General features: G+C 35.5%; 1 non-coding gene across 1 annotated transcript; it reads left to right on the top strand.

Annotated features, from left to right (window-relative positions):
- The first annotated feature begins 7,590 nt into the window (after window positions 1-7,590).
- On the top strand, window positions 7,591-10,653 carry LOC112045410 (uncharacterized). Its single transcript, XR_008252083.1, has 3 exons — window positions 7,591-7,798; window positions 9,015-9,170; window positions 10,456-10,653. It is a non-coding gene; the product is annotated as an uncharacterized LOC112045410 (transcript).
- The last annotated feature ends 13,568 nt before the right edge of the window (window positions 10,654-24,221 follow it).

Here is a 24,221-nt window from a genome sequence, read left to right as displayed (position 1 = left end):
ACCGATGCCAGGAATCGAACCCAGGACCTCTTCGTTGAAAACCACAGCAACTACGCCAGCGATAATCAGATTCAATTAATTTGATCATCGATTAAACAACGTGCGTGTCTCGGGACGCTCGACAGAAGTGATAACCTAAACTAATTGCTTTAATTAATTAAATCTAATTAATTATTAAATTTAATTAACCTCTATTGTCGGAGAGGTGTCAAGATGATTTTGACACCAACATAGAAACTTTTAAAATAGTCTGTGGTCGTCAGATCAGTCTAAAGTTCGCTCTGTCAAGTGCAAGTGTCAAACGTGCCAACTTCAGCTGTAACGCGTTACGTTACGCGTTTTACCCTCTAATAAGAAGTTATCATTTCAATATTAATTTATTACGAAACACGGCTAAAACTAACATGATACAACGTAAGAGTATGCCCGACTAGTTTCGTACTCATACAGGACCCTTAGTCATGAGCTGGTTCTTGCAACGTCGGGCATACTCCGACGATTTATCACATGAGTTTTAGCCGTGTTTTATATTAATAAACAAGCGTACGCCCGCGACTTCGTCCGCGTGGAGTTGGATTTTTTCCGGGATAAAAAGTAGCCTATGTGTTAATCCAGGCTATAATATATCTCAATACCAAATTTCAGCTAATTCGGTACAGTAGTCGAGGCGTGAAAGAGTCACAAACATTCATATCATCAAAATCATCAGCTTTCGCAAATCTCGGGAAACCATGGATTTTTTCGGGATAAAATCTATTTCCATTCGAAATTTCATCCAAATCGCGTCAGTAGTGAAAGTAAAGAGTTACAAACATCCAAACATCCTTATAAACTTTCGCGTTTATAATATTAGTAGGATTATATTTATAAATAAAATTCTAAAACACTTAATGTTTTTGGTTAATAAATCGTGTTTATTATTTGTTTTTTTCAGATCAACAAATATAAGAGGTATTCTTTTAATAGGTATTGGTATATGTCAAACTTTTGGCGGAATATTATTGTTCTTTGTTGGACCATTCCTTTCGTACTCCGGGACCACGTTCGTTGGGTTTGGTTTATCGGTTTTCTTTGCAATTGGAGCTATATTTATACCAGAGTCGCCGATATTTTATTTGATAAAAGGTATATTATTATAGTTATTAGACTATTTTAACTCCACCATGCAATTTGTCCGCGTGGAATTCAGTTTATCACAAATCCCGCGGGAACCACGGATTTTTCCGGGATAAAAAGTAGCCTATGTGTTAATCCAGAGTAAAATCTATTTCCATTCCAAATTTCAGCCAAATCGCTTCAGTAGCCGCAGTGTAAAAGAGGAACAAACATACTTACACACTTACAAACTTTCGTCTTTATAATTAGTGTGATATGATAGTGTGACTAGCGGACCCGCTTCTTTTTGACTTATGTGCACATTTTCCCTATCCCTACACTACCCTACTCCCTCTCTTTTAAAAAAAATATTGATCAATCAATAATTAAATTTTTTTTTAATGATTGTTTAAGGAGATACTGTTTGATTTTGTAACGTTCACTGTGATGTTAATGATTGTGACCGATGTGACCTATACTATAAACATGGACAAAACAAAATTGGTCTTAATTAACAACCTATTTAAACAAACATTAAATCAATTAAGAAATGTCGTCTATTGTCGTTGTGACATTTGTTACATAGAATCTCAATTTCGTATATGGCATCTAACATAGATCAAAGATAATGAATTAGCCTGCTGTTTAAATTAACCTTGCTCTCTAAGTTATAGCCACCAACTTCCGAACTCCGGGCTGAAAATTGTGAATTTCTTGGAAAAGCTTTAAATTTCATAGAACCCCGGATGTCGTTTGAAGCTATATACGCTCACCTCTGTGTTAACCAGGCAGTGTTACTAATAAACCTGTTATCGCCGCGTTGCAACGACTTGCGGTACGAACGGCTTCAGTGTGCTCATGGCGTTCGAGCCGTCCACATTTCTTGTTGTATAATTCTTTATGGGTTACTTGGTATAGGTGGGGAGAGTAACTTGAGTGGAAAAGGGGAGTGTTAGATATCTGTCAAAGGCGCATTTAACCCTACACACATCGTTCACTAGTGCGTGACTTCATTCAAGGTCATTCTCTGCCATTCTAGGGTCTTATTTTAGTTACAGTTTGGTTTGTTAAATTGTCTTGACAAATGTTGTGAATGACCTTTGTTCGACATTAGTTTTCTTATTTTGTAATCACTTTTGTGTCTGCTAAAAAACCAACGTTGTGTTTTAGGTAACGAAAAAAGCCTCCGCGATACTTTGCATGATATTGGAAGATCAGAAGACATAGACCAACTACTGTCAGTCAAACATGAATATACACAAACAAGTAGTACAAAAGATTGGCTACAACTATTCACAATAAAGAGTAATAGACGAGCATTTTTAATCGCAGCCGTATTGAATGTTTTGCAAAATTGCAGCGGGGCTATTGTAGTGATGTACTTTTGTGCGTCCATTTTTGAGATGACTGGATCGTCTGTGGATTCGAACATGTCTATGATAATTATTGGATGTTTCCAATTGGTAGGAAGTTTGTCGTCATCGATATTGGTTGAAAGAGTTGGAAGAAAAATTATGTTACTGATATCTACTTTGATTTGTTCTTTGAGTATGGTAAGTATTATTGGCCTATCTTAACGGCAATAGTCAGGCCTGTCTCTTTATAATAAGGAGTTTGACCATCACGAGGGCTAGGCCTTTTCTTTATAAGAAACAGGATAAAGCTTAGATCCATCATGCTGCTGCGAATTTGCGGGTGATCTTAATGATTATGCTCGGGACCGATGGCTTAATGTGCTCTTCTATGTATATGTAAAACAATTTCCCATCTACTAGCTTGTGAGTATTTATTTGAAGCAACAAAAAACTGAATATTTTATAGCACTACCCAGGATTAAACCCTGGACGTCATTATCTAAAGCTACATAGGCTAATCATCGAGGTACCAAGATAAACAAATTATTTTATTAAATTCTTGAGAGTGAAATTTCACTTTTACTATTTATATAAGAGTAAGCCCCCATTAGCACGAGACTTTTTTTAACGGACGTTAAAAAAGCGTTCAAATACAACAAATGCATTCCCAAGTATATGTTCACACGACAGCGTTTTTAAAACACGACGCTTGTTTTTGGGGCAGTGTTGCATTTTCAATTTTGGGCGTTGGAAATAGACCTTAACTGTACACTATATTTCAACGCTTTTTTAACGTCCGTTAAAAAAGTTTTCGTGCAAATGGGGGCTAATTAAAGTAGAACTTTAAGTAAACTGTTTTTTTTATCATTTTAGTTCCTTCTGGGAGTATACTTTTATGTATATTCTATGGACCAATCATTATTGATTAATTTCAAGTGGTTCTCATTAGTTATTTTGATTGTCTATTACATTGCATTTGATTTTGGTGAGTATTAACTTAAAAGTTGTTAGGATATGTCAAATTAACAAGCAATTCTTGCACAAAATGTGTGATCATAATATTTATGTTAGAAATTTGGGTTATTTAAAAATTTAACAACGTTAAATCTACCATATAGATAGCCAAAGGAAGAAATACAAATTAAAAAATTGTATCATAATCAAAATTAGAAAAATTTAATCATAATCGAATAAAAAAAAAAAATCCATATTAATACGTTAAACAATGAAGCCTGCGCCGAATTAAAAAAATTGAAACCTAAAATCTGATAATTATAATTTCTACAGTTTGAATATTTGCATGTTTATTCAAAACTTTATCAGTTTCAATCAATTATACAATATACAATATTAGTCAATTTGTAGAATTTCTGACTTTGATAACATATAGCGGATTTATTTTACTTTCAGGTTTTGGCGTCGTACCAAATGTTGTTGTAGGTGAGATGTTTACACCAAATGTGAGAAGTAAAGGATCGACTTTAACCTTGACCTTGTCTTGGTTTTTTGGATTCTTTGTAAGCACAGGGAGCGGAGTACTTTTGGAAACAGTAGATGCATATGTGACATTCTGGTTTTTTACTTGTATTAACGCAAGTGCCTTTGTTTTTACCATATTCTTCTTTATAGAGACCAAAGGCAAAAGTTTATTGGAAATACAAGAACTTTTGAGTAAATAGTAAAATTTGTCACAATACGACAACACAACACTTATTAATTACAACTTTTATTAATTAGTGTTATTTGTAAATATAATTTTTATAAATAAAATAAAATTTACTAGTTATTAATCTTTGAGGTATTAAATGGGAAGAACAGCAAAATAAACATAATGTGATATTGTGGTGTTAGTATACTTCCTTGCAAAACTCCAATATTTTTTTTAATGTACGGTAATGGTTGATGGTACACGGCGTAATGTTACATGTTATAAAGCGAGTATTTGTAAAGTTAGTACGGGAAACATACCAGCAACAATCTAGCAACTTATTCTGGTAATGTAATAGTAGTTTTTGTTGGTATATTAAAGGCTTTATCTAAATATTAAGATTAAGCAAGTGAGTTAATGTCCTAAGTTAGAACTAAGTGTCAAAAAATTTATAAATATTATTTTACAGATACGATTAGATGCTTGGTTTCACTTTACTTGATGTATGTAATAAAATGTAAAAAATAATTTGTTAAATTGTTTTATTTAATATATCTACAGATTTTTTATGAATTAAGCAAATATTAATTATAAGAATGCATGACATATAGATATAATCGTTCAAAGTTTCAGGAAATGGAAATCTATACTAATATTATGAAGCTGAAGAGTTTGTTTGTTTGTTTGATTGATTGAACGCGCTAATCTCAGGACCTACTGGTTCGATTTGAAAAATTCTTTCAGTGTTAGATAGCCCATTTATCGAGGAAGGCTTTATATTATCCCCATATTCCAACGGGAACAAGAACCATGCGGGTGAAACCGCGTGGCGTCAGCTAGTTAATTATAAGAATGTATGATATATAGATATAATAGTTCAAAGTTTCAGGGAATGGAACTATATTAATGAAATAATTTATTTTGATAGAATTTCTTTCAAAAATATGTCAAACCGGAAAACTGAACGTAAGGTTTATATAGGCTTACGAACAAGGTGGATTAAAGTTTAATTAAATCAACTTATCTGAACGATCAGATTTGAAAATCAAGTAAATCTAATTAACCGAAGGATTAATTAAGGCCACAGTAACAGTAGCGTTGTAAAATATTCCTTATAACCGTAATAAAAAATTATGAGCAAAGATCTTGTTATCTTCTAAATTTTCAAGTTCATCACTTGTACTCTAGTTAATATTTCGCCTTTTATAATTCGGCGAAATATGCGATTTTACATTAAATCTTCATCTATACTAATATTATAAGGCTGACGAGTTTGTTTGTTTGTTTGATTGAACGCGCTAATCTCAGGAACTACTGGTCCGATTTGAAAAATTCTTTCAGTGTTAGATAGCCCATTTATCGAGGAAGGCTATATTTTATCCCCGTATTCTGACGGGAACGGGAACCACGCGGGTGAAACCGCGCGGCGTCAGCTAGTAATATAATATACAGGATGCTCGGGAGTATTTTCCATAACTTCAAGGTGTTGAAGTGCACTTAAACGAGCCGAACTGCATAACTCATATTGTTTTAACTTAAAAATATAAACTTTTTATGTTTTCATACAAAGTAATTCAAATAATTCGGACTATCCATGTAATACACGCCTTTATCTATCCTTGCATTTGAAAATACGTAAAACTTGGCTACGTCATATTTAAGAGGATGCGTTTAAGGGACAAATTTTAAGATCAATTTACAAAATATTATAGGACTCAAAAGTGATTACAAATATAAGAAAACTAATGTCGAACAAAGGTCACAACATTTGTCAGGACAACTTAATTAACAAGAATGACCTTGAATGAAGTCACGTACTTGTGAACGATGTGTGTAGGGCTAAAAGATCCTTTGATAGTCGACTAACACTCCCCTTTTCCATTCAAGTCACTCTCCCCGCCTATTCCAAGTAACCCATAAAGAATTACACAACAAGAGATGGGGACGTCTCGAACGCCACTGAAGCCGTCCGTACCGCAAGTCGTTGCGAAACGGCGATAACAAAGAAAAATATTATTTTCCCCGAAAATATTAATTTTAGAACACATGTTCTTTGAACATTTTTAATTAATTTTTGGTAAAGAATATAACTCCAGAGTTATGGGAAATACACCAATACCAGCACCCTGTATAATTTTGGATATGACGTAGGGTCACATCCACTTGGGTCTAGAAAAGCTTTATTTCAAACAAGCGGGCGACTTTGTCTGCGTAGAATTCAGTTTTTCACAAATCCCGCAGGAACCATGGATTTTTTTAGGTTGAAAATTAGCCTATGTGTTAATCCAGAGTATAATATATTTTCATTTCAAATTTCAGCCAAATCGCCGCAAAATTGACAAAGTTTCATACAAACTTTCATCCTCTATTTTATCTCCATGGGGGTAGAATTAATCATAATCCTTTCTTAGCGGATGCTTACGTCATAACATCTACCAGCATTGCCAAATTTTGGGCTGTGCGTAGATCACTATGTCAGTCAGTCACCTTTGTGTTATACATTTTTAGATTCTCGACCAAGATTTACCATGAGCCTATAATTAACTACTAATAATTAACTAGGCAACCTATTTACAATGTGTCCATTTGAATATTGTCTATAATTTATTTCTTATCTCAAATAAATGACTGATGAGCGTATATATTTCTTATGCCCTATCTAGTACTATAAGTATATATCTTTACTCTGCTATAAGCCCGAAGTAGATAATGCAGCATTTCGATGTCGCTTAATCTACAGTTGTGCAAACAATGTTCTTCGTTTAAGCAAATCCTACAAATATTATAAACGCTAAAGTTTGTATGGATGTTTGTTACTCTTTAACGCCGCTACTACTAAAGCGATTTGGCTGAAATTTGAAATGGAAATAGACTTTACTCTGTATTAACACATAGGCTACATTTTATCCCGAAAAAGCCATGCTTTCCCGAGTTTTGCGAACACTGATGATTTTGTTGATATGAATGTTTGTTACTCTTTCACGCCTCAACTACTGAACCGAATTAGCTGAAATTTGATATTAAGATATAATATAGCCTGGATTAACACATAGGTTACTTTTTATCCCGGAAAAATCCATGGTTCCCGAGGGATTTGTGAAAAACTAAATTCCGCGCGAAGTCGCGGGCGTCCGCTAGTTAGTCATTAACTCGTTCGTACTCTTTCGTACCGACAGCCTGCGAAAGCCAGACAAACCTTGGCGGCCTCCGAGGCGTAGCCGAAGTTTGCGCGGTGTATTTACAAGACAGAGGACCTGGGTTCCACCATCCATCTATTTACGCCATTGGGTAGGTCTGGCCAGGGCCGGACCGTCCATACGGCGAACGGAGCGGTCGCTCCAGGCGCCAAATCCTAGGGGGCGCCTGGAGTGACATTCCGATATACGTTAGGCTACGAACTTTTCAAACGTCCCTAGTATATAATGTTAGGAGCAAACAGGAAAGGCGCCATAATTGGATCTCGCTCCATTCTAAAATTTACCTCGGGCCGGCGCTGGGTCTGGCTGTAGCTGGCTATGGCTCTTAGCCTATAAACTCCTACGAATTTAATCTCTCGGTAATAATCGCCACTTTATATAGTATCTTTTAATACAATTAAACAATAAAGTGCAGTATATTTTGCGTTTTTATTGTAACAGGTTGTTTATAATGTTATTCAAAATAACTGGCCTTCAACGACAAGTGCTTATTTCGTCATGTTGTACGTATTTTTGTTTTTTTTTTTTAAATGACGTGTCATTTTAATAAATGTAATTTAAAACTGCCGAAATTCGAGTCGGACTCGTGTACGTGGGTTCAGTATCAATAAAAACAGCAAAAAGTTTGTTGTCAGTTAGGATTAAATTAAAGTTTAAGGGGGTCTTAAATAATAATTTTAACTTAATTACAATTATTTATTTTTAAAGTAAATAACATAATTCGACTGTCTGTAAATATGTCAAGCGTTTACCTGTTGCTGTTAATAATATCGAGCAAAAAGGAGCAAAAAAGTGTTTGTTGTATATGCCCCTTAAATATATATTTTTTTTATTTAAAAAAAAATTATATTTGCCATATCTTTTACAATATGACCAATATTCCCATTTCCCTCTAAATAGTCTGGAAAGACTTTGCTAGGAGTGGGTACGACAATAGACCAGCGTGAGGATTGAACCATCACCCCTCGGTGATGAGTCCGACCGCTCTTACCGTTGAGCTATTGAGTTGACTTAGGTTATTTATTTTATTCTGTTTGTATTTATTGTTGGCAATGCTACTTACTCACGAAACTGATAAGAAATGGCCACTTATTGAGTTGTGGTTGTCAAAAATGAACTTAAAAATAAAGTAAGAACTTTTAATTTTAACAATTTTTCTTTAATATTGGACGGTCGAGATAAGTTCCAGATATTAAAATAAATTAAAGTAAAGAAGTATAAAAGTATTATTTTTATTGTAATTTGTACCTACTAATACATATACAGATAATGTGAAAAAATACCAATGTTTTTCAGTAATTTGACAACCCTACTTAAGGTAATGGTTTGTTTATATCTAGTCTAAGCCGAATTAGGCTCCTGTAAAGTGACAGTCCAGTGGATACGACTTCTGCCTCCGATTCCGGAGGGTTCAAACCCGGTCCGGGGCATGCACCCCCAAATTTTCACTTGTGTGCATTTTAAGAAATTAAATAACACGTGTCTCAAACGGTGAAGGAAAAACATGGTGAGTAAACCTGCATACCAGAGAATTTGGTCATCGGCCAGCGTGGTGGACTATTGGCCTAACCCTTCTCATTCTGAGAGGACACTCGAGCTCACCAGTCGAATATGGGTTGATGACATAGTGACAGATGAACGGACAGCGGAGTCTTGGTAATATGTTTTAATCTTTGCGAACGGAACCCTAAAATTTATTCTATTGTATTTTATTTTCAGTATATATTTCACAAGCATTAGGTGGTTACGCTAGTGCATGGTCTGGGCCGGTGATACCTAAACTGCGTGATCTGAAACAGTCGCCGCTTCCGTATTTGCTGACTGAAACACAGTTGTCTTTAGTTGCAACCCTACTGTATCTGGGTGCTATAGTAGGTAGTGTTACAAGTTACTCGAGTACGGATGGTGTTTATAGTTAGTTAGTTATATGGGGTATAGTATAAAAATAGTATATAGTATATAGTAATATTTTTTTTTTATTTTTTTTATTTTTAAATTATTTTTATTTTTAATTTTTTTTTTAGTTATATGGGGGCCTGGGATGCTAAAGGAGATGTCCGAAATTGAGCCCAATTCTCAGAACGATACAGAAATGAAAAATGTAGTAATTTTTGGTTTCTTTTCTAATGCTCATGTACCGCTTCACCCTGTTATTGTTGAGGACTGTGCGCTGAACATCGTAGACGAAAATATATACCTAGGACACACAGTTCAGTTAGGTAGAATCAATTTCGGGAAAGAGGTGAATCGCCGAATCCAGCTCGGCTGGGCAGCGTTTGGGAAACTCCGCGACACCTTTTCGTCCGAAATTCCTCAGTGCCTGAAGACGAAAGTCTTCGAACAGTGAACTTATGAGCCTTATTAGAAGGCTCAAATTCACTCGGCGGGCGATGGAACGAGCTATGCTTGGGGTTTCTCTGCGTGATCGAATCAGAAATGAGGAGATCCGCAGACGAACGAAATTCACTGACATAGCTCAGCGAGTCGCGAAGCTGAAGTGGCAATGGGTAGGGCACATAGTTCGAAGAGCCGATGTGCGTTGGGGTCCCAAGGTGCTGAAATGGCGACCCCGCACCGGAAAGCGCAGTGTTGGTCGACCCCCCATAGGGTTGAGGTTTTTTTGAGCCCGAGTTTGTAGGGAGACTGGGTTTCTCCTTTTATTACGTCCACTAACTGAAATGATCAGAAAATATTAGTGATTATTTGGGGGATTTTCATTCAGAAATAAAATAATTGCACTCGTGACTCGAGAACTGAAATACAAGCAAGGGTTTTATTTTGTAACTTTGGAAATTTCCCATTCCCCAACGTTACACTCAAACCGATAGATTTTCAAAATGCACGCCTTCTATTCTTATCTGAGTATTTCTGAAGTTAGTTTTATTTTGTTTGCCCTAAACTTACTCGCCAATATTAAGGGCTTATACTTGGTGGAATTACTGAACAATGTGTAACTCTAAAAATTCACCTGTCCATTCCAAGCTAACCTTACTCCTCAACTTTTTTGTCTCTGGCACCACTTTCAGACTTATTTACTCGTTCCTTATTTTATCCTTGTCATACTACACACTTATCTCAACATAACCATATCGATCTTCTTGCATGCATCCTTCTACTATCCATCCTTACCAACATATCATAATTTTAATTGAACTTTCAGGACCATATATAGTGTTGTGGCTATCAAATGTAAAAGGTCGGAAGCCTTGTCTTATATTGAGTGGAGTCTTAATAGGTGTTGGATATATAATTTTGGCAGCTGCTAGAAGCATATCAGTACTATTTCTCGGCAGATTCCTATCAGGAATGGGAATTGGTGGGGTTGGTGTAATGAATGTCGTGTATATTGGTGAAATTGCGTAAGTATGTTTCATGATCTATAGATCAATTCATATCCATCTCTTCTATAACAAGATCCCCAAGACTGTGATGGACTTGCCAATGCATAACTTTAAGCAATGTGTTAAAAAACATTTACTTCGTCGAGGTTACTACACTATTGATGAGTTCCTTAACGATAAAGGTGCTTGGAGGCCATTGGATCAGCTTCCACCTTCACACAGGAAGTAAAACTATAAGAAATTGTAATTGTTATCAATTGTAAATTATAGTACTGTATGACTTTTTCATTTCAAAAGAGCAACTGTTGAGTTTCTTGCCGGTATCTTTTCAGCAGAACCTGCCTTCCGAACCGGTGGTAGAATCTTTACAAATAGTCAACTGACGTGTCAAAAGTGCTTGTAAATTGAGCCTAATTGAAATAAATGAATTTTGATTTGATTTGATTTGATTTCCATATAATAACATTGTAAATGCGAAAGCAAGTCTGTCTGTCTGTTTATAACCTTTTCATGGCTATACAACTGAACCGATTTGGATAAGATTGTTATAGAGATAAATCAAACATTGGACCTGAACATTGGCTTCTTTTTATCTCAGAAAAATCTATTGTTATCGTGGAATTTGTAAAAAACAGAATTTTTGCGTTTTTTATCTCGAAAAAATTCATGGTTTCCGCGGGATTTATGACTTAACTTAACTTTACGCGGATCAAGTCGCGGGAATCCACTGGTTTTTTTAATATTTTCCCGATATAATATGACAGTATGAGATCCGGCATAAGAAATATATACCCTCATACTCACATTGACACATTGTAATTAGGTTACCTAGTAAAATGGCGGATAGTATTAAATTATTAAAGTTTTTATTAAATTAATAATCTTGGTTAATTAAAAAATCGTACTCGTAAATCGTACATCAGTTAAAAGAATATATAATGTAACTTTAGGGTTGCCAGATATAAAAAGTTGATTAATGTTATTTATATATCCCCATCAGTTATTAAGTTGTCTAATATGTTAAATGAAAGTCGCTCTTGATCTAGTTCATGGTTTCCTAGATTTTGTATGAAAAATGTGTCTGGCCGCTATTTAAGTAGGCAACCTATTTGCAATGTGTCACTATAAACATTATCTATCATTTATTTCTCATCACTTAGGCCCCTCACCCACGGCGACTTTTAGTAGCGATGCAGTCGCGCGTTTAGAAAATGCGCGACTGCATCTCTTCTAACGCGTGTTAGTCGCATTTGCAACGCGCGACAATAGCGATGCCGACGCGCTACTGCATCGTGATTGTATCGATACAAACGCCGACCGCGTCGGACGATATCGGTAGAGAGAACGGAGGGGGGAGGGAGGATCTTGCAACTGTACTAATCTAAGGTATTTTTGTCGTAACTGCATCGCGACCGAATCGCGTTTGCATCGCGATTGAATCTGGTCCCGTGGGGCACACAGCTAGCGACAGCTACGCGTCTGTATCGATGCTACGCGCGACAACATCGCGACTGCATTGCTACAAAAAGTCGCCGTGGGCGAGGGGCCTTATAAATAACAGATGAGGGTAGGTTTTCTAATGACAGATCTTAGACCTTAAGAAATTTTGTCTCCAGTCGTACGTAGTCGACTTTTAGAAAAATAACAATTATGTTTGTTTCAGATCAGCAAGTATTAGAGGAATCCTCTTAACTCTTGTTGGATTATGCACAACATTGGGTACATTGCTACTGTTTGCGACTGGATCGTATGTTTCATACTATGTGACTTGCTATATAGCTGTGTCAATATCTATAGTTTTTGTATTTTGTCTATTTTTGATACCAGAGTCGCCAATGTTTTATGCACTGCATGGTACGTACCATCTAATGTTTAATTTTTCAAAAGTTTATGATTCAAAGAATTGACTCTTCCATTTTTAGAGTTCTGTAACTCAAGAGGTAAAATGGAATCCTTATAGGATCAGTTTTTTGTATGTCTGTCTGTCCATCTATTTGTCACGACATTTTATCTCAGAAACCCGTGGAGGTATCGAGTTCTAAATGGCAATGACGTGTATGCGTTTCTTTAATAAATAAAATAATAAATTATTTAAATAAATCTAATTCACACAAATCCAATCATCATCATCATCATCATCATCATCATCATCATTATTATCAGCCGATAAAAGTCCACTGCTGGATATAGGCCTCTTGCATGGAACTCCATGCGCAATGGTTTCGATCCGCCATCCAGTGGCTAATACGAAGAGCAAATCTAACGACGTCACAACAAATCTAATACGAAGAGCAAATGGACGTTGGGGTATTAAGGTGCTGGAATTTTGACCCCGCACCGAAAAGCCCATTTAGTAGATCCTCAACTAGGTGGACGATGACATCAAGAAGATAAAAGGGAGCGAGGGATTATTTGAAATGTCTTTTAAGAGTCCTATGCCCAGCAGTGAGCGTCTATCATCTGCTAATGATGATAATGCTAAATGCAAAGTCTTGAATAATCTTCTGTAAATTGTAGGTAAATATGAAGAATTAGAAAAAGTGTTACAAGATCTAGATAGATTGGATGATATGAACGAATTGATGGAGACAAAAAAGGAGGTTACAAATACCAAAAAGGATTGGATAGACCTGTTTACCATTAGAATTAACAGGAAAGCGTTGCAAATCGTCATCATTATAAATATTTTTCAACAATGCAGCGGTGTTTTGGCTATAGTATTTTTTTCTGCAGCTATATTTGAAATGGCTGGATCACCGATAGAATCGAGTCTCGCTATGATCATTATTGCGTGCTCACAGCTGATTGGAAGTACTTTAACGCCAATGTTTATTGAAAACACTGGAAGAAAGAAAGTTTTAATAATGTCATCCGCAGCATGCTCTTTTGGTATGGTTAGTAAATATGAGGATTTTTTTATAGTAATAACTGTCAATACTAATACTATAAAGCTGAAGAGTTCGTTTGTTTGAACGCGCTAATCTCAGGAACTACAGGTCCGATTTAAAAAAATCTTTCAGTGTTAGATAGGCCATTTATCAAGGAAGGCTATGGGCTATATATTATCCCTGTATTCTTACGGGATCGGGAACTACGCAGGTGAAACCGCGCGGCGTCAGCTAGTAATATATATTTTCCGTGACTAGGTTCATCTCGATGAGAGGCTGAGAGGTAATTAAACAACAGTACATAAAACATCTGTTTAGTAACAACTTTTGGTAATCTCCCCTCCTCCCAACTTGCATCAATAACGGGAATATTAAAAGTTATTACTAACTAGCTGTTTTTTTACTATTATTTAATTAATGGTTGGTTTAACTGTTGGAAAATTATTGTCTATAACAGTGCTGAAGACCTGAAGACAAAAGTCTTAAACAGTGCGTGTTGTCAGTGCTCAAGGAGTTGCGAAGCTGAAGTGGCAATGGGCGGGGCACATAGTGCGAAGAGCCGATGGACGTTGGGGTCCCAAAGTGCTGGAATGGCGACCCCGCACTAGTAAGCGCAGTGTTGGCCGACCCCCCACCAGGTAAACTGACGACATCAAGCGAGTCGCAGGGATTCGCTGGATGCAGGTGGCTCAGTATCGTGATGTTTGGAAAACGTCCCTACAAAAGGCCTATGTCCTGCAGTGGACGTCCATCGGCTGATATGATGATGATGATGATGATGATGATGATGATGATGATGATAACAATGCAACACTTTGCAGGGCATGCAAGAAATATAGTCTGCCCTGATTTTGTGAACCTGCTGCAGTAGGTATTAAGTCTACTACTAAGTCCTTTAGACCGGAACATTCTGCTTGGTAGCAGAAGGAGCACTTCCTTGGATGTGATGAACTAAACGTAAGAGTTGTAAATGAAATAATGTTACGTATGTTTACGTATCTTCTTCTTAAACCATTTCTACCAAATTAGATGGATTTTTTATAACCTCTTGTTTATTTTCAGTTCTTACTCGGTTTATACTTCTACTTGGATCACATTCGGAATCCTGTAATCGATCACATAAAGTGGTTACCGTTGGTGATACTAATACTGTTCTATATAGCCTACGATTGTGGTAATTTAATTGTTTCGTTTATTAATTCTTAGGTAAAAGTCTAAAAGTATACGGATATATTCATGTATTCAATATAAGAGATTTAATATAAAGAGTTTCCTATGAGCTACTCTTTATTAAGATTAAAATCCGTCTGACGAAGTTTGTATGGATGTTTATGTAGATGTTTGTTACTCTTTAACGCCACAACTACTGAACCGATTTGGCTGAAATTTGAAACGGAGATTAAAAAATACTCTGAATTAACACATACTTTTCATCCTAGAAAAATCCATGGTTCTCGCGGAATTTACGAAAAACTGAATTCCACGCGGACGAAGTCGTAGTCATCCGCTAGTATACTATAATCAAAATGGAACCGATGTCAAAGACTTCTTTCAGTTATTTTGATTTAAACTCAAAATTACGTTATGGATTTTCATAAAAATTAAATGGGAATAGTTTGAAAGTACACTCTATCAAACAAAAAAATAATTTTCAAAATTGTTAGTAAATGACGAAGGTAAAAAGAAAAAATACGCGTTTGAAGTCGGTTAAAAATAGGCTGATAACGATAAATAACATATTTTTTAGCAGACTCAGAAGTGGGTTACAAAAAAATAAAAAAAATAATATCAAACCAAGGCTATTTACAACATTAGTCAGGACAACATAGTTAACAAATCAAATTGTAACCAAAATAAGACCCTAGAATGGCAGATGGCAGTGACCTTGAGTGAAGTCACGCACTTGTGAACGTTATGTGTAGGTTAAAGGCGCCTTTGTCAGTTAACCAACGCTCCCTTTTTCCACTCAAATTAGTCTTCCCGCCTATCCCAAGTAACCCAAAAAGAATTACACAACAAGTAATGTTGCCTGAAGCACTGAAGCCAGTACAACGAGAAGCCTTATATCGCAAGTTGTTCCCGCCAACCGATCGCTACCCCTCTCTAAATCCCTACTCTTTACCAAACAAGTCGCGCCACCTGACGTCATACGTCTCAGACTACTATTCCCTACATATTATTATGAGGAATTCGATTTTTGTTTATTTTATCTCTATTTAAATGTACTTGTATGTAACATGACTATCTCTTTTGCAGGTCTCAACATAATCCCTTTAGCCATAATAGGGGAGATGTTCACGAGCAATGTCAGGAGCAAAGGCTCTACCGTGACCATGACCACGTCGTGGCTGTTCGGGTTCGCCGTGACGACAGTTTTTGGTGCGCTGTTGGAGGCTGTTGGTGGTCACGTGGCCTTCTGGTTCTTCTCAGTGTCATGCGCATGTGCAATGCTTTTCACTATATTTTTCATTCCAGAGACTAAAGGAAAGTCTTTGTTGGAGATTCAAAAGGCTTTGTGATAAGTGTTTTTTTAATAATGTGGGCAATGATATTAAATACTGTTAGATGTGTTATTAGAGCATGAAAAATGAGGCGCTTAAAAGAGGAAATTTGTGAACATATTTACATTATATTATTATATATACATTGTCATATTGTGAACTGAAAATACTGATGATAATTTAACGTGTTATTTTTCGGTGTATTAAAATCTATCGGAAGTAAAACCGTTAAACTGTCAATCAGGATAAATTTACCATAGAGTTACAAAAATATTACAGCGGGCATAATAAAAAAATACAATGGACAAATCAAAGAAAAAAGAAAAAGAAAGAAAATCGGAGGGGTAAATCACTTAATTTTAAACATTGTTCTTCCATTATTAACATGTTGTTACTGTTAATTATAAGTATAATTCAATCAAATATAAAGTTAGGTTAGGTTAGGTTAGCATACGACAATTCGGGTGCTCTCGCCTTCAGCTCGAGCTGCAATATCGCCTCGGCTGTAATTTTCAACTAACCGCACTTATATCATAATTTACTATAATGGGGATGATGACTTGGTTTGTATATATTGATTTTTATGATACATTCGGGTAAATAAGGTCAAAGTTAATTAATATATACATAAAAAGCAAAGATTGTCTGGATATTTGCAAAATAAATAAGATTATAAAATTTCAAAATCTATTAAATTTTTTTTTATCGTAATTAGATGAAAATTCATACAGTTTTAGCTTCCTGACATTAAATGTGACATTTTTCAATAAATGAACTATAAACATAAACGCACAAATAACAAAGATATTAGTAATTTTGTTTGAACGCCCATACAAACCTAACGATCAGCGTTACTAATCGTGGCATTTTGTATGGAGCGTTTTTCAGGGATCCGCGGCAGCGCCGCAAATCTGACCCTTTAAATCCTTGTAGCTACGAAAGTAATGGTCGCAGATACCCTGTTACTTTTACAAAATTGCTTTACTATTAGTATACTCTTAATTTATATACAATTTAAAAAACTGTCATCATCCCTATTGAACGTGTGCCATGATGACTATACATACGACTTTAATCGTGCGCTGCGATAAAAAAAAAATCAAAATGGCGGTGGGTCGATTATGCAAGAAAGGTTTAATCTCCTTTGATTTACTTCAGTCAAGTCAAAATTCATTTATTTCAAATAGGCTTAGTTTTCAAACTCTTTCGAAACGTCAGGTAATAATATTAAACTTAACATAATGGTGATAATCATTATTCGAGAACTTAAAATTAAAGTTACGAGGGTTCCAAACGCGCGCCTTGGTCCGAGAAGAGCTTACAACAAACTCAGCCACTCTCAGTCTCACAACAATCTCAGTGTTTCACCAAGGCAATTTTTAAAAATACTATTTACGTTACTCCGGCATTATTTTTTTTTAAATTGTTAAAAATAAACGATTCTCGTGTATGACGTCGGCCTAATTCAGAAAAATTCACATGATTCAAGTATTTTTTTTTGGGTTCTTTAACTCCTTGGTCTTTGACCTTGAAACAATACATTTGATTCCGTCACCGGAACTATCAAGATTCGACGAAAAAATGGAACTTTTTTATAATCATTTTGTTTTCCATTCTGTTTGTGTATCTCTAAAGTATATGCTAGATCGAGCTTGACTACAATCATGCCCAATTTGAAGCAATGATGGAGGTCTAAATTGGGATTTGTTCGCGCTTGTCTAGAAGATTGCCTATATTCATCTATGGTATAAAAATGAATCGCAAAATGCCTTGGTAAGCGCATAACTCAACAGGGTAGGAGTAAGGTAAGGGCAGGGTAAGGGTAGGGTAGGGCTAGGGTAGAAGTAGGGTAGACATAGGGCAGGTGTAGGGTTGGAGTAGGTAAGGGAATGGAAGAAGTGCACAAAAGTCAAAGCGAAGCTTGACCAGGTCCGCTAGTGTTTTAGAAAAGTGTTCAAATTATAATTGCTGGGAAACCCTGGAATTAATGAAAAATTACTGGACCGATTTGAACAATTCTTTCACCAACAAAAAGCTACATTATCAGCCAGTAACCTAGGCTATATTTTATCCCCGTATTTCTACAGGAATGGGACCTATGCGGGTGAAACCTTGAGGTTCTGCTTAATGTGGTTATTCGTATGGTTATACTATCTGACATTTATTAGAAGGTGGTGAAAGCTGAAAAATTCCATTTATTCCAAGAAGTCCATTTGGTTTTGTTGGTAAGATGAGATGCTGAGTGCGTTTTGTATAACTGTCAACTGACAAACGCTTAGGACGTTCGTCATTACAAAACTAGTATAGTAGTAGTAGTAGTAAAAATAACTTGTAGGTATAGTAGGGCCGCGCGTAGGTAGGAGAAGGTAAGGTAGGGTAGGGTAGAGGGTGGGTAAGGTAGGGAAAATTTACAGGGTCCGCTAGTAATATTATAAATAAGTAAAATTTGTGGTATTGTAGGGTCTCTCTGTATCTCTGGTTCTACTGAACCGATTTTGAAAATTCTTTTACCAATAGAAAGACTCGATATTTGTGAGTATCATCGGCTATGTTTTAATATTATAAGTTAATTAAGTTTTAGTGATGTTGACTTTTTTGATACATCAAAAAAAGACAACGTGGGAGAACGATAATCAAGTGACAAGCGAGCATTTAAATACTGATTAGGTATAATAATTTTTAATGTGTGTTAAGTAATTAAAATTTTGTTAAGTAATTTTAAATAAAAGTTAACAATGCTATTAACTGTTTTAATTATTTAATTAGTTGATTACACATCTTAAAGAAAAATTTGGAAAATCCAAATACACGCCTTGCATCATTCAATCATACCTACTTCTATATTATTAAGATTATTAATTTTTATAAAATACTAGCAGAACCCCGTAGTTTCGTCCGCATTATCATCATCATCATCATCATCATCATCATCATCATCATCATAACAGGCGATGGAATACATACATATGTAGGTACAACGTCCACTGCAGGACATAGGCCTTTTGTATGGACTTCCAAACATCACGATACTGAGCCACCTGCATCCAGCGAATCCCTGCGACTCGCTTGATGTCGCCAGTCTACCTGGTAGAAATTCGCCAATTAGTGAATTTGTAACAAACAAACAAAAAAATATTTCTTATTTTAATATTAATAGTGGACGCCACGCGGTTTCCGTTCCCGGGGATACGGGGATTTTTTTTTATTTACAAGTTGACGTGACTACAATCTCACCTGCTGGTAAGTGATGATGCAATCTAAGATGGAAGCGTTATAACTTATTAGGAGGTGGATGAAAATCCACACCCCTTTCGGTTTCTACACGACATTGCACCGGAACGCTTAATCACTTGGCGGTACGTCTTTGTTCGGTAAGGTGGTAACTAGCCACGACCGAAGCCTCCCACCAGCCAAAAATATAACCACCAAAGTCGAGACGCATTTACTTAAATACCTACCTAGCTAAATTGGAGAAAACAACAACAAATGGATTCACTTACGAAAGGAGTTTTTTTAACTATTATCTCCCACATTTACCTCACATACTCATTATTCATCTTCACAGTAGTTGGAAATTATGTTACCGGATAAAAGCATCTGCCTTAATATCCAAAATTGTAGACTTTGTACATTTAATTTTCAATTAAAATAAATCATTGAATATTGTACTAAACTATTTTATTTTCTCGAAATCGTAGTGAAAAGCAGAGTGTAACACGTGGGGCTAAACCCATTATAAACTCGGTTTCTATTTAGCGGCCTTCGCCTTACGTCTCGGGCCGTAAAAATACCTACATACGTATAACAATCAACTATTTCAACTTCATCAAGCCAATTATTATATAACCACATCCTTATTTACACATCCTATTATCATAGCCATATGTTTTAATCGGGGATATATCTGGGTTACTAACCGATAATAATGACTAACTAGTGTATACGATATTGTAATTTTTGTTAAGTTCAGTTGTTTTAGATTTGATGTATAATTTGATTAACCCAGGGGATCATTCAGCCGATGAGTGTCGAATTTAACCTCTATTTGTTTGAAAATTTGACATTCAGCGGGTGAATGGTCCCCTAACGGTGCCTACAACGTCTAATTCCACTGTTAGACCAAAGTTAGAGAACAGATTAGTTGGCCTTGTATTAGGCCATTAAATATGCTGATAATAATGACTTTTTTAAGCAGCTGCAAACATAGTAATACAAACATTGTTCTGTTAATTTGTGCAGATTTATCAAAAATAGCCGCCGTAATCTTTAGCACGCAAACAAGGTTTAATACTAAGTAGTAAGAGATAATAACGTATTAGGATATTGCAGTTTTCCAAGTGCTCCCATCAAAATTGGTGCACTGAAATGTTCACGAAAATAAGCGGCGTTCAAAGACAAGTGCTTATATCGTCATGTTGTAAGTTATAGTACTAGCTGGCCTATTCACTATTTTGGTCTTTATTATCAACCTATTAAAATGAACATCAAATAAATTGCCAAAATGTCATCTACCTACTATACGATATCTACGAGTACCAGTAGCCACTGTATTGCATTTGTTACATAGAATCTCAATTTCGTTTATGTCAACTAGCATACGTCAAAGATAGTGAATTAGTCTGCAGGTTGACAGAGCTTGGCTTGTTAGCTTTTTGGTAAAATCACAGAATACATAATTATGTACAAGTACGTGGCATACAAGCTTGTGCATATATGTATTATTATATTGTGTAACATTAATAAGTTAATGTATTTCGCTCGTATATACTGCAAGCTTAAGTTGGTTTATATCTTTTCAGTGTATTTAGGACAAGTTATAGTTGATTTATCTCTTTTCAGTGTATTTAGAACAAGCTTTACTTACTATATCTCATTTCAGTGGATTTAGGACAAACTTCAGTTGGTTTATATCTTTTCAATGTATTTAGGACAAGTTATACTTAGTTTATCTCTTTTCAGTGTATCTAGGACAAGCTATGTTAGTTTATCTCTTATCAGTGTACTTAGGACAAGCTTTAGTTGGTTTATCTCTTTTCAGTGTATCCAGGACAATCTTTAGTTAGTTTATATCTTTTTAGTGTATCTAGGACTAGCTTTACTTAGTATATATCTTTTCAATGTATTTAGGACAAGCTTTACTTGGTTTATTTCTTTCCAGTGTATTTAGGACAAGCGTTAGTTGGTTTATCTCTTTTCAGTGTATCTAGGACAAACTTTAGTTGATTTATCTTTTTTTCAGTGTATCTAGGACTTAATAGATAATTTCTTATGGATTAAATAGATAATTTCTTTTCAATGTATTTAGGACAAGTTACAGTTAGTTTATATCTTTTCAGTGAATCTAGCAGAAACTTTAATTGGTTTATCTCTTTTCAGTGTATCTAGCAGAAGCTTTGATTTGTATATCTCTTTTCAGTGTATCTAGCACGAGATTTAGTTAGTTTATCTCTTTTCAGTGTATCTAGGACAAGCTGTAGTTGGTTACTCAAACGCATGGCCGGGACCAGTGTTACCAAAACTCCGTGACCTTGGAACATCACCGCTTCCGTATCTTCTGACTGAAACTCAGTTATCTCTGGTCGCTACATTCATGTATTTAGGCGCCATAGCAGGTAAACTTGTATTTTCATCTCGCTATCTCGGAAAAGTTACTTAACTCGTAGCTGAGCCATATCAGCAAGCAAAAGTTTTTAACGCCTAAGCGTGCAAACAAATTTAACGCTCCATTCATTTCTACTTTATAAATAAGTAATAGATAACTATTTTAAGTAATACAATAGATTTAACATAAAGTATTCTCTATTTAGACATCTATCACAGTGAGAATGAACAGTGTATAAAATCGTTGTACCGTAAAAAGGATCCTTTTCTTTAGCCCCTCACTTCGCGATCTTAGAATCCTTCGCTTGCTCGGCATTAACTTACTAAAAATCAATTTTGCTCTCTTGCATAATACATAACTATGATAAAAATACATTTCTAGTTGATGAAACATTTGATAGGACGTGAACAATACGAGAAAAAAAAATTTAAATTAAAAAATGCTGTTATTGAAGACGTATTTTCTATAGGGTTGTGGCCTGAGAAGTTCTCAATAAAATCTGGACAAACAGACCGACAAACAAAATTTAAAATAAAAGTCGTTTGTGTTTTTAAATCGTGTATAGTAAATACTAAACGCGCTTGAAAGAGTACAGTTCCATAGAAATTACGGACATACACTTGAATTTTATTTATATGTATTGAGTATTGCTATTTCAGGTCCACACATAGTACTATGGTTGTCAAACATAAAAGGAAGAAAGCCTTGCTTCATATTGGGCGGAGTTATAGTGTCTTTAGCTTATATATTGATGGTAACTACTAGAAACTTGACACTTTTGCTTATTGGGAGAATCCTGACTGGGATAGGGACTGGAGCTATTGCAGTTACTAACTTGGTCTACATTGGCGAAATTGCGTAAGTATCAGCTGGTTTAAGCCTTTGTTAAAAATTGTTTCATCAACTGTGAGATGCGTTTTATCAACCCATATTCGGCTCACTGCTGAGTTCAAGTCTTCTCTCAGAATGAGAAGGGTTAAGCCAAAAGTCCATTACGCTGGCTCAATGCGGATTGGCAGACTTCACACACGCTTTAATTAAGAAAATTCTCAGATATGCAGATTTCCTCACGATGGTTTTCCTGCACCGTTTGGGACACATGATTTTTAATTGATTTTTGCACAAAATTACTAAACCGATTTACATAAAAAATATATAAGACCGATCTAGAAGTATTGGTTAATAATAAATGACAAAGTTATTAAAATTAAAAAATAAGCATACGCGTTGAATTGAGAACCCCCACTTTTTTTGAAGCTGGTTAAAATTGCATTCTATTTTATGGAAAAAATAAAAATTTTAATAAAAAAAATTCAACCGACTTCCAACTCAAAAAATAACTTTAACTAAAAAGCAAAAAATAACATCCTACCTATGTGCTACCTTCTGATCAGTTTGAAGGCGGTGCCAAGCCAGTGTTGTGTTTTAACTAAAGCTGTTTCTGGAATAACCACAGAAATTTTGTAGTTTAAACGTATTTAATTAAAACATCACTGGCTTGGCACCGCCTTCAAACTGATCAGAAGGTAGCACATAGGTAGGATGTTATTTTTTGCTTTTTAGTTAAAGTTATTTTTTGAGTTGGAAGTCGGTTGAATTTTTTTTATTAAAATTTTTATTTTTTTATTTTTAGTGTTAGCATACCCACTGCGTGTGTACAGTCACAACCTATCTAAGTGGAACACAAGGTAGCTACTGTGAACCGTCGAGGAGTTCTCTTCACTGTCCCTCGTCTTCATAATCAGACCCTTAATACAGTCACAATCCATCTAGGAGGAAAGTTCTCATCAATACAAATTTATCAAGTCCAAACACAAGGTAGCTACTGTGAACCGTCGAGGAGTTCTCTTCACTGTTCCTCGTCTTCATCATCAGACCCTTAATACAGTCACAATCTATCTAGGTGGAAAGTTCTCATCAATACAAATTTATCAAGTCCAAACACAAGGTAGCTACTGTGAACCGTCGAGGAGTTCTCTTCACTGTCCCTCATCTTCATCACCAGACCCTTAATACAGTCACAACCCATATAGGTGGAAAGTACTCATCAATACAAATTAATCAAGCCCAAACAAAAGGTGACTGCTGTAAATCCTTGACGAGTTCCATCGTCTGTGTTTCGGCTCCATCATCAGACCAACTCCAAACCTTCATAAAGTTGTAGTGGTTTAAAATACCTTATGGAAACACTAACAAACGTACTAGCCGTCTCTATAACTTTCGAAAGTTCCCCTCAATTTCTCTAGGATGCCATCATCAGATCCTGACATGAAAAAAATGGGACCACCCTGGAAGTAAACCCTACAAAACAAAAAAAGATTTTTTAAAGTCGGTCCATAATTGACGGAATTATCGCTGGACATACATAAAAAAAAAAAAAAAAAAAAAAAAAAAACATACATACAGCCGAACGTAGAACCTCCTCCTTTTTGGAAGTCGGTTAAAAAACCTAAAATGCAGCAAATCAATGAAAATAAAACGGAAGCTACATGTGATTCCTACGATGTTTTTTTTTTTCTGGCCAAACTCCTTGAATAATAAGATCATTTTTTTTTTTGGTATAATATTATGATTTTTTTGTTTTGTAGTTCTGC

Source organism: Bicyclus anynana, chromosome 24, assembly GCF_947172395.1.
Source record: "Bicyclus anynana chromosome 24, ilBicAnyn1.1, whole genome shotgun sequence".
Classification (NCBI taxonomy): domain Eukaryota; kingdom Metazoa; phylum Arthropoda; class Insecta; order Lepidoptera; family Nymphalidae; genus Bicyclus; species Bicyclus anynana.
This window is presented reverse-complemented; position numbering and strand designations above follow the sequence as displayed.